We start from the raw sequence: 12,190 nt of genomic DNA, 5'->3' as shown, positions 1-12,190 counted from the left end.
AATTATAAAGCTGCCTGTTTCACTTGAGACAATAAGAGGCAACAAAATGACCAAGAAGGACTAGAGCTTAAAACACAGTAAAGGCCTTCTTAAGCCAGACAAGGATTCCAGGAGATGCTCTAACAGATTCATTGATCCTTGACCTGAGACTACCAACCCCATTGTGGTAGGAGGTGTATGAGAGGGTTCCAAGGTGCTTCCTTCTAGCTTCAGGTAGTGTTTATTTTATTTAAACACTAGTGTTTCTTTAAACCCAAACACATATTGGGATAGAGTAGTGATGAGTTTCTTTAAGATGGCAGCCTTTCTAGACCATCATCCAAGTCCAAAGAGCATCAGAACATGGGATCTGCTGCTGATGCATTGAAGCAATTCCAGAGAGATCCCTGGTATGCGACTATTAGTTTTTGAAATGTTTAATTCCAAGCTTCGTCAGAATTTGGAAAGCTCATAGGAAGAACACACAGTGACTAGAGTGCATTTGGCTATGTTACTGATTGGCAGGGAAAGGAACATCTTGTGGGTTTTCCTTAAAGGTTTTCTTTCTGAGTTCCTCTACATCATGCAAAGCATGAACTATGATTGGTCTCTGAGGTCTTGCACTGTTTCTCCTTGGTAATGTTGCCTGATGATCAGTTAATGATTTCTGGCCTTTACTGTGCATGCAGAGATCAAGATTTCCTAATAATTCAAATGTGTTTTCTTAGAATCAACATTGTATTGAATATGTAAAACATCTAAACTGATTTACAGTGTAAGGAGGATTTGTCTGTGTTCTGTGCTGGTACTACACAATTCTATATGCATTGAGTGTAGTTTAACTCCACTACATTGTTGTGGCTGCTCACTATCACTTACTGACCATCTAACTCCCAGGAAGCACATTATACAGTGAAACTATTCATTCAATGTGTTATTTCCTGAAATTTGCACTAGCAAACATTAAACTAAAAAGTGTTATTTCTCTGGAGTGTGCTCAGTAATTAATTTTGTATCAGGAAATTAAGAGAGCGGCTTTCAGATGCACACATTCACAGTTAACAGAGTCTGCTATTGCAAAATGTTGTCAAGTGCAATGCATATTTCTTCCTTCTAGTTATCTTGATCTACTACAAATTTGTTCATTCTCAGAAAATTAAATTTAAGTAATTAACTAAAGTATGGATATGGTGATATTGGGAAATTATCTTAAGAATAAAAATGCACTGGAGAGATGGCTTAGAGTTTGAATGGACTGACTGTGCTTCCAGAGGTCCTGAATTCAATTCCCAGCAAGCACATGGTGGCTCACAAGTATTTGTAACATGATCTTGGTGCCCTTTTCTGGCGTGCAGGCAGAACACTGAACAGAATAAAGGAATAAATCTTTAATAATAATAATAAAAGAATAAAAATGCCATTGCCCAAAAAAGGGAGAGTTCTTGTCTTCCCTTCCTAAGAAGGTAGGTGAAATTTATTTGAAATGACAAAAGGCTCTATGGCTATTTGAAGAAGATGGTATGTTATCTAGATGCTTTATTAGCACCTATCCTAAAGTACAGATCATAGTATTCCCTTTTGTCTGGGAGGACAGTCATGTAAAATACATGTAAATGAGCAAGTTTGCACATCCTATCCTCCAGCTAGAGTGCTGATCACATTGTAATAGACTACTGAAAATGTGTTTCAAATACTCACTCACCCAGAAACAATTTCTCTTTTAAAATTAAAGACTGTGAAAACTTGTTTTTCTTTTTTTAAAAAAGACTTTTAATTTTATACACATGAGTACACTATAGCTGTCTTCAGACACATCAGACGAGGGTATGGGATCCCATTATAGATGGTTGGGAGCCACCATGTGGGTGCTGGGATTTGAACTCAGGACTTCTGGAAGAACAGTCATTGCTCTTAACCACTGAGCCATCTCTCCAGCTCCCCCCCCCCCTTTTTTTTTTTTTTTGGTTTTTGGTTTTTCTTTTTTTTTTTTTTTAAGATTTATTTATTATATGTAAGTACACTGTAGCTGTCTTCAGACACTCCAGAAGAGGGCGCCAGATCTCACTACGGATGGTTGTGAGCCATCATGTGGTTGCTGGGATTTGAACTCTGGACCTTTGGAAGAGCAGTCGGGTGCTCTTACCCACTGAGCCATCTCACCAGCCCCGGTTTTTGGTTTTTCGAGACAGTGTTTCTCTGTATAGCCCTGGCTGTACTGGAACTCACTTTGTAGACCAGGCTGGCATCGAACTCAGTAATCTGCCTGCCTCTGCCTCCCGAGTGCTGGGATTAAAGGCATGTGCCACCACACCCGGCTGTGTGTTTGTTTTTCAAGACAGGGTTTCTCTGTATAGCCCTGGCTGTCCTGGAACTCACTTTGTAGACCAGGCTGGCCTCGAACTCAGACATCTTTCTGTCTCTGCCTCCCAAGTGCTGGGATTAAAGGAGTGCACCACCACTGTCCGGTGAAACTTTTTTTTAAAGACTTATATATTATTATATCTAAGTACACTGTAGCTGTCCTCAGATGCACCAGAAGAGGTTGTCAGATCTCATTATGGATGGTTGTGAGCCACCATGTGGCTGCTGGGGTTTGAACTCAGGACCTTCGGAAGAGCAGTCGGTGCTCTCAACCACTGAGCCATTTCTCCAGCCCGTGAAAACTTTTTTTAATTTTTATTTTAAATCTTTTATTTTTAAAATGTATTTATATATGTATATTATATAACCATTAAATTACTTATAAAGTTCTTATGAAATTTTTTCTAATAAAATAAGCATCACACATGTCTTAGTCAGGGTTTCTATTCCTGCACAAACATCATGACCAAGAAGCAAGTTGGGGAGGAAAGGGTTTATTTGGCTTACACTTCCATGCTGCTGTTCATCACCAAAGGAAGTCAGGACTGGAACTCAAGCAGGTCAGAAAGCAGGAGCTGATGCAGAGGCCATGGAGGGATGTTCTTTACTGGCTTGCCTCCCCTGGCTTGCTCAGCCTGCTCTCTTATAGAACCCAAGACTACCAGCCCAGAGATGGTCCCACCCACAAGGGGCCTTTCCCCCTTGATCACTAATTGAGAAAATGCCTTACAGTTGGATCTCATGGAGGCATTTCCTCAACTGAAGCTCCTTTCTCTGTGATAACTCCAGCTGTGTCAAGTTGACACAAAAATAGCCAGTACAATTGACCCCTTGTCAACTTGACACACAAACACATCACTAGTAAGCCTCAACCCTTACATTCTTATTCTTCCCCAAGATCTAAATAACTTTAAAAGTCCCACAGTCTTTACATATTCTTAAAATTTCAATCTCTTTAAAATATCCATCTCTTTTAAAATCCAAAGTCTTTTTACAATTAAAAGTCTCTTAACTGTGGGCTCCACTAAAACAGTTTCTTCCTTCAAGAGGGAAAATATCAGGGCACAGTCACAATCAAAGCAAAAATCAATCTCCAACTGTCCAACGTCTGGGATCCAACTCACGATCTTCTGGGCTCCTCCAAGGGCTTGGGTCACTTCTCCAGCCATGCCCTTTGTAGCACACATGTCGTCCTCTGGGCTCCAGATGCCTGTACTCCACTGCTGCTGCTGCTCTTGGTGGTCATCTCATGGTACTGGCATCTCCAAAACACTGCATGACCCCTTCAGTCCTGGGCCTTCAATTACAACTGAGGCTGCACCTTCACCAATGGCCTTCCATGGCCTCTCACAGTGCCGAGCCTCAGCTGCTCTGCATGACCCCTTCATGCCTTCAAAACCAGTACCACCTGGGTGACCCTTACACATTACCAAGTCCCGCTGCAGAAGGAGTACAACCTTGCCTATCTCTGGAACACAGCCTCTTTGTGCTTTCAGAAAACACTTCCCAGAAGATGTCACCTCAACGATGCTGGTCTCTTCTTAATCACCGCTAATTTCTTAGCTCCAGCTAACCAGCATCAATAGTCCCAGTAATGCAAAGTTTTTGCTTTAGTAGTTCTGGTATCTTGTTAATCACAGATGATTCTTCAGCCCCAGCTAACCAGAACTACAAAATCTTCACAATCAAAACAGCAACGGCCCTGAAAAGAGTCTTTAATTTTCCCTCTGAAATTTCACAAACCAGACCTCCATCTTCTGCACTGTTCTCAACATTATCTTCCAAGCTCCTACACAACATCTGACAGAGCTCTTAACAACGAATGGATCTTCAAGCCCAAAGTTCCAAAGTCCTTCTACAGTCCTCCCCAAAACATGGTCAGGTTGTCACAGGAATACCCCACTCTGCTGGTACCAATTTGTCTTAGTCAGGGTTTCTATTCCTGCACAAACATCATGACCAAGAAGCAAGTTGGGGAGGAAAGGGTTTATTTGGCTTACACTTCCATGCTGCTGTTCATCACCAAAGGAAGTCAGGACTGGAACTCAAGCAGGTCAGGGAGCAGGAGCTGATGCAGAGGCCATGGAGGGATGTTCTTTACTGGCTTGCCTCCCCTGGCTTGCTCAGCCTACTCTCTTATAGAACCCAAGACTACCAGTCCAGGGGTGGTCCCACCCACAAGGGGCCTTTCCCCCTTGATCACTAATTGAGAAAATGCCTTACAGTTGGATCTCATGGAGGCATTTCCTCAACTGAAGCTCCTTTCTCTGTGATAACTCAGCTGTGTCAAGTTGACACAAAAATAGCCAGTACAACACATGAACATTTGATTAAAGGAAATTTACTGTACACATTATAGCACCTTTCTTAGAGTTAGACTTTCATCATCATCTCAATGCTGTCTTTCACTTGTGTTCTACTTAAGGTGTCCTGGACACAAGGTAACACTAGAAAATAGACTTCTCTAGGAATGATGCACATTATTCGACAAGTTCAACAGAAAAAAACAAACTTTTAAAAAATATTTATTTATTTATTTAATGTATGTGAATACACTGTTGCTGTCTTCAGACACACCAGAAGAGGACATCTGATCCCATTACAGATGGTTGTGAGCCACCATGTGGTTGCTGGGAATTGAACTCAGGACCTCTGGAAGAGCAGTCAGTGCTCTTAATCACTGAGCCATCTCTCCAGCCCCCAGAACAAAACAAACTTTAACAAAGAGGAAATGAAACAGTGGTAATGAATTATTCAGTACAGTGGAGGAAAAATAGAAATAGAGATCCTGGTGAAGACAAGAGACTGTATCCCTTAATATTTGTTACATCCTGTCTTATTGTTGAGACCACTACTTCTAAGACATTAACCTTTGCCTCCAATTTTTTATCTACAATAAATTGCTCTGACAAGGCTATGGAAATATTCTTATGCATATCATTAACAAAATGAGCAGTATGCAGCTGTTGAGTGCCCTGGCAGTGATGACAAGAAAGCTGTGTTGAGCACACAGAGAAAGAGGAATAAGGGAGAGCAGCCACTTGCACCCGTCTGGTCCTGGGCTTTTTTTAGTTGGGAGACTATCAATGACTGCTTCTATTTCTTTGGGGGATATAGGGCTGTTTAGATCATTAACCTGATCTTGATTCAACTTTGGTACCTGGTATCTGTCTAGGAACTTCTCCATTTCATCCAGCTTCTCCAGTTTTGTTGAGTATAGCCTTTGGTAGAAGGATCTGATGGTGTTTTGGATGTCTTCAGGATCTGTTGTTATGTCTCCTTTTTCATTTCTGATTTTGTTAATTAGGATGCTTTCCCTGTGCCCTCTAGTGAGTCTGGCTAAGGGTTTATCCATCTTGTTGATTTTCTCAAAGAACCAGCTCCTTGATTGGTTGATTCTTTGAATAGTTCTTCTTGTTTCCACTTGGTTGATTTCGCCCCTGAGTTTGATTATTTCCTGCCGTCTACTCCTCTTGGGTGAATTTGCTTCCTTTTGTTCTAGTGCTTTTAGGTATGTTGTCAAGCTGCTAATGTGTGCTCTCTCTAGTTTCCTTTTGGAGGCACTCAGAGCTATGAGTTTTCCTCTTAGAAATGCTTTCATTGCGTCCCATAAGTTTGGGTATGTTGTGGCTTCATTTTCATTGAACTCTAAAAAGTCCTTAATTTCTTTCTTCATTCCTTCCTTGACCAAGGTATCATTGAGAAGAGTGTTGTTCAGTTTCCACGTGAAGGTTGGCTTTCTATTATTTATTTTGTTATTGAAGATCAGCCTTAGTCCATGGTGATCTGATAGGATGCATGGGACAATTTCAATATTTTTGTATCTGTTGAGGCCTGTTTTGTGTCCAATTATGTGGTCAATTTCAGAGAAGGTACCATGAGGTGCTGAGAAGAAGGTATATCCTTTTGTTTTAGGATAGAATGTTCTGTAGATATCTGCCAGATCCATTTGATTCATAATTTCTGTTAGTTTCACTGTGTCCCTGTTTAGTTTCTGTTTCCATGATCTGTCCATTGGTGAAAGTGGTGTGTTGAAGTCTCCCACTATTATTGTATGAGGTGCAATGTGTGCTTTGAGATTTACTAAAGTTTCTTTAATGAATGTGGCTGCCTTTGTATTTGGAGCATAGATATTCAGGATTGATAGTTCCTCTTGGAGGATTTTACCTTTGATGAGTATGAAGTGTCCCTCCCTGTCTTTTTTAATGACTTTGGGTTGGAAGTCAATCTTATCAGATATTAGAATGGCTACTCCAGCTTGTTTCTTCCTACCATTTGCTTGGAAAATTGTTTTCCAGCCTTTCATTCTGAGGTAGTGTCTATCTTTTTCTCTGAGATGAGTTTCCTGTAAGCAGCAAAATGTTGGGTCTTGTTTGTGTAGCCAGTTTGTTAGTCTATGTCTTTTTATCGGGGAGTTGAGTCCATTGATATTAAGAGATATTAAGGAAAAGTAATTGTTGTTTCCTGTTATTTTTGTTGTTAAAGTTGGCATTCTGTTCTTGTGGCTGTCTTCTTTTAGGTTTGTTGAGGGATTACCTTCTTGTTGTTTCTAGGGCGTGGTTCCTGTCCTTGTATTGGTTTTTTTCTGTTATTATCCTTTGAAGGGCTGGATTCGTGGAGAGATAATGTGTGAATTTGGTTTTGTCGTGGAATACTTTGGTTTCTCCATCTATGTTAATTGAGAGTTTGCCTGGGTATAGTAGCCTGGGCTGGAGTTTGTGTTCTTTTAGTGTCTGTATAACATCCGTCCAGGATCTTCTGGCTTTCATAGTCTCTGGTGAGAAATCTGGTGTAATTCTGATAGGCTTGCCTTTATATGTTACTTGGCCTTTTTCTCTTACTGCTTTTAGTATTCTGTCTTTATTTAGAGCATTTGTTGTTCTGATTATTATGTGTCGGGAGGTATTTCTTTTCTGGTCCAGTCTATTTGGAGTTCTGTAGGCTTCTTGTATGTTCATGGGCATCTCTTTCTTTAGATTTGGGAAGTTTTCTTCTATAATTTTGTTGAAGATGTTTGCTGGTCCTTTGAGTTGAAAATCTTCATTCTCATCAACTCCTATTATCCGTAGGTTTGGTCTTCTCATTGTGTCCTGTATTTCTTGGATGTTTTGAGTTAGGATCTTTTTGCATTTTACATTTTCCTTGATTGTTGTGCCGATGTTCTCTATGGAATCTTCTGCACCTGAGATTCTCTCTTCCATCTCTTGTATTCTGTTGCTGATGCTCGTATCTATGGTTCCAGATTTCTTTCCTAGGGTTTCTATCTCCAGTGTTGCCTCATTTTGGGTTTTCTTTATTGTGTCTACTTCCCTTTTTAGGTCTAGTATGGTTTTGTTCAATTCCATCATCTGATTGGATGTGTTTTCCTGTTTTTCTGTAAGGACTTCTACCCGTTTGATTATGTTATCCTGTTTTTCTTTAAGGATTTGTAACTCTTTAGCAGTGTTCTCCTGCAATTCTTTAAGGGGTTTTTGTGCTTCCTCTTTAATGTCTTCTACCTGTTTACCAGTGTTCCTTTGTATTTCTTTAAGTGTGTTATTAAAGTCCTTCTTGAAGTCCTCTACCATCATCATGAGATATGCTTTTAGATCCGTGTCTAGCTTTTTCGGTGTGTTGAGGTGCCCTGGACTGGGCGAGTGGGAGTGCTGGGTTCTGATGATGGTGAGTGGTCTTGGTTTCTGTTAGTAAGATTATTACGTTTACCTTTCGCCATCTGGTAATCTCTAGGGTTAGTTGTTGTCGTTGTCACTGTTTAAAGATTGAAGCAGAAGCTGTGTTCCACTCACCAGCAGTCTCAAAATCCTGTGGCGGGGGTCGTGGGTAGCTGGCGGGTGTCAGCCGACCCTGCGCTCTAGCTACCCTGGCGCTTTTCCGACCGGAGAGGCTTGTGGCCCTACTGAGGCCGGATTTCTGCCTCCCCAACCAAAGCAGTCTCAGGTCCCGCGTGATTGGACTGGAGCAGAAGCTGTGTTCCACTCACCAGCAGTCTCAAAATCCTGTGGCGGGGGTCCTGGGTAGCTGGCGGGTGTCAGCCGACCCTGCACTCTAGCTACCCTGGTGCTGCGGGTACTTTCTCTAGCTCCTTCATTAGGGGTCCTGTGTTCCATCCAATAGATGACTGTGAGCATACACTTCTGTATTTGCCAGGCACTGGGATAGCCTCACAAGAGATAGCTATATCAGGGTCCTGTCAGCAAAATCTTTCTGGCATATTAAATGGAAATTCTTACATCGCTAGCTGAGTGGCTCCTCTGGCTTTTCTATCTTTGATGTTCTTATTTACATGTTTCAGAATTCTGTATGAGCTTGCATTTTTAAGTATATGTTGTATTTAATTTTTTTTTAATTTTTAATATTATTTATTTATTTTATTTATATGAGTACACTGTAGCTGTCTTCAGACACATACCAGAAGAGGGCATCAGGTCCCATTACAGATGGCTTTGAGCCACCATGTGGTTGCTAGAATTAAACTCAGGACTTGGAAGAGCAGTCAGGCCTCTGGGTACCTAAATTTCATATCTCCAACTGAAAACATCTATCACTACTTGCTGAATCTTATCCTGTCTGCTGCTGTTTCCATGCTAGTAAATAGCAGGTGGTGAGCTGCATTGAGACCCTGAGAGGGAAGGACTCCAACCCTCTTTCTTTTTCTTTTTTTTTAATTACATATTTTCCTCAATTACATTTCCAATGCTATCCCAAAAGTCCCCCATACCCTCCCCCCCACTTCCCTACCCACCCATTCCCATTTTTTTGGTCCTGGCGTTCCCCTGTACTGGGGCATATAAAGTTTGTGTGTCCAATGGGCCTCTCTTTCCAGTGATGGCCGACTAGGCCATCTTTTGATACATACGCAGCTAGAGTCAAGAGCTCCGGGTTACTGGTTAGTTCATAATGTTGTTCCATCTATAGGGTTGCACATCCCTTTAGTCCAACCCTTTTTCAAAACACTGACCTGCACTAAATTCTGTCTTTAATGTGTGTCTCTTTCTGGAGAAAACAGATTCCTTTATGACATTAGTATTCATACAATAGCATTTTGCTTATTTTATTGTACTATGGAAAACCAGCAAAGGTCACTATCTCATGTGGATATTAGATCATGTTATAATGTAACTTGGTGCAGATAGCCTACCTGTATGCAGGATACTGTCGTGAGTATTTTTCTATTTGATGGTGTTTAATGATTTAGGTTATCAATAATTTAGGCTTGCCTACTAGCTATTTACTGACAAACAGAAAAACAGGTGCTTAAATGTACTGATAGGGCTCAAAATTTTTAGGTAAGGTAAGGTAATTTCTTTTACATAAGGCATCCTTTGTGATATTAAAAGTCACATAATTCTCTTTTTTGCAAAATTTAACAAATATATGATGGTTATAATCAGCACTATAACCAATACTATATTGAGGATGTTGGTTCACATTCTTCTACTCTAGACAAAAGTAAAATCTTTTCATTTCTTATCTATAGCTAATGATGGTGTGAGGAGCAGTGTATATATGAAGATATTTAATTGATAAAAATTAATAGTTGCTCATTTTTCTTCATCCATATTATGTAATGTGTAAGGACAAAGTCATCTTGCAAACAAGCATTCCAAACATGAAACATTCCACCTTCTCATCTTCAGAAAATATATAAAGAATAAAATTAAAGAAAAACATGGCATAAGTTCCTATACTCAGAGCAACCTGCTGCCAAGACATGGAAGGAAGCACAACATGATCACAGTGAATCACAGAACATGATCTCTTAAGTAAATCATTTAAAATTTGAAAGTGAAAATTTGTTTAGTTCTTAGAAAACATGAAATTAATGTTTGTCCCAAGGAAAAATGACTACCCTTACCTCTTTAAGCTAAAAGAAAGATTAAAGGTAATTCCATTTGAAAAAAACACTATATTTTGAGAGCAAAGATGTGCTAGCACACATCTGCAGTGCTGTAGAGTGCTATAGACAAGGGGTTCTGCAGTGCTATAGACAAGGGGTTCTTACCTGGACAGCTTTGTCCGTCTCCTGGACCTCTTATACAACCTCAGCCCCACTGTGTCAGGAGCCATAATGGGACAAGCTAATAACTAGCAGGTGATCATCCTGAAGTGGCCTGCCTCAGATTATTATATAATCTATGACAGGTGGGCCCTCACTAAGCAAGGCTGTGGGGGACTCATTTTAGGAAAGTTTCCTGCTACTAATATGCTTTTCCTGTTTTTAATAAACATATATAACTACCACTAAGTAGCAGCACATCCCTTTGGAGCAGATCTCTGCAGATCCACGGAGATGCACTATCTTGTAGTGATGCTATATAGACAAATAGATGACTTAAGTCTTAATGATGTTCCTATAATAATTCCTAAAATTATATTTGTGATTATTAAGCTCTTTTATAATGGGACTGCTATTAGGTCCTTTCCTGATAATCAAAGTTTCAAAGAGAACTCTCCCAGACTCTCAAGTGTCACCAGGTCATTGTTCATAGATAGTAACCAGACTTTCTCCTACTCAGAGCACATTCCAAGAAGTTGTAAAAAATAAAATAAAATAAAAAATTGACCAAAGGGAACTAATGATTTATTATAGGAGCTAGGACAGAAGGTAAAATACTGACTGGGTTTATCTATACAGAACTTCACTTATAACTTAGTTATGGTTTTAAGCCTTCTGTGAACCTGTGGAGCTGAGACAGGTGATGGATGTTTAGCCAGATAATCACTCCTTATGGATATGCCTGTGTTGCGCTCACCTCAGCCGGCAAGGAAGACACAACATGGTTGGATTCTTCTCAACAGCCTTTATTGCAGGAACGCCTCAATGCTGCTATGGGGACCCCGTGAACCCAGGGAGGTCTGCTTATATACTCTCAGGCCCCATCCACTCTTGGCAGGGCACGCCACCTCACCAGGCACACAGCTTCAGCCAATCAGGGAGGCAGGGGCATGTCTCCACCAAATATGGACTTGTTTACACCACCAGCATTATGGTGCACCTGTGCAGCTCTCACAATGGTCGATGGTCGTCGTGGCTTATTTTCAAGTGTATGGGCGCCAGCATCATGGTGCACCTGCACAGCTCTCACGATGGTCATGGCTTATTCTCATGTGTATGAGGAAGTCAGGTGCAAGTCATGAGACTTAGCTGTAGTCCCAGGAGCCATCTTGGGACTGCTGCCACACCCACTCCTCACATGCCTGTAAACATTCTCTGTTGTAAACTTCTATTTCAGTTTATGATTTAATTTTAGGTGTAAACTTTTGATGAACTTTTTAACGTGATCATGTATGCTGAAAGATGTTTAAGGGCTGAGGACAAAGAGAAGTGTCAGAACTGGGGGACAGGGATGATAGATTAATAAGCCTATTAATTTCTATAAACTATTGTTACCCAAAATCTGTCTTGGATTGTTAATATCTTGTGCACCCTTCCGCTTGTGGGACAGATTGATAACTCCCCTGCAATTCAAGTAGTGGGCTATGCAAGCTACCTACCTGGATTCCAGGAGTAAGAAGGCAAACAGCCTACAGAGGGAGGGAAGCTCAGGCTGAAGTCAAGACCTGGTCAGCACAGGGTTACTGCCCACCTAGGGGAGGAGCAAGCGGCTGAGCAGCGGCAGGTGGAGTGGTGGAGCCTCCCTGGGGCTGCGCGGGGAGACAGATGGGTAGGCTATTGGAGGACAGGCACAGATACTACAGAAATGCAAATCCCTGTAGATATGGAAAAAGTCAGGCACTGGACTTGAAGCTAGGGCTGAGAATCTCTACACAGTGTACCTTCAGCACACCCTAACCCTAAGGGAGGTGCTCGAGTCACTCAAGACTTACTGGCCAATCAGAGCCTCTAAGC

This window comes from Mus caroli, unplaced genomic scaffold, assembly GCF_978045245.1.
Source record: "Mus caroli unplaced genomic scaffold, Mus_caroli_1 scaffold_4, whole genome shotgun sequence".
Taxonomy (NCBI): Eukaryota; Metazoa; Chordata; class Mammalia; order Rodentia; family Muridae; genus Mus; species Mus caroli.
This window is presented reverse-complemented; position numbering follows the sequence as displayed.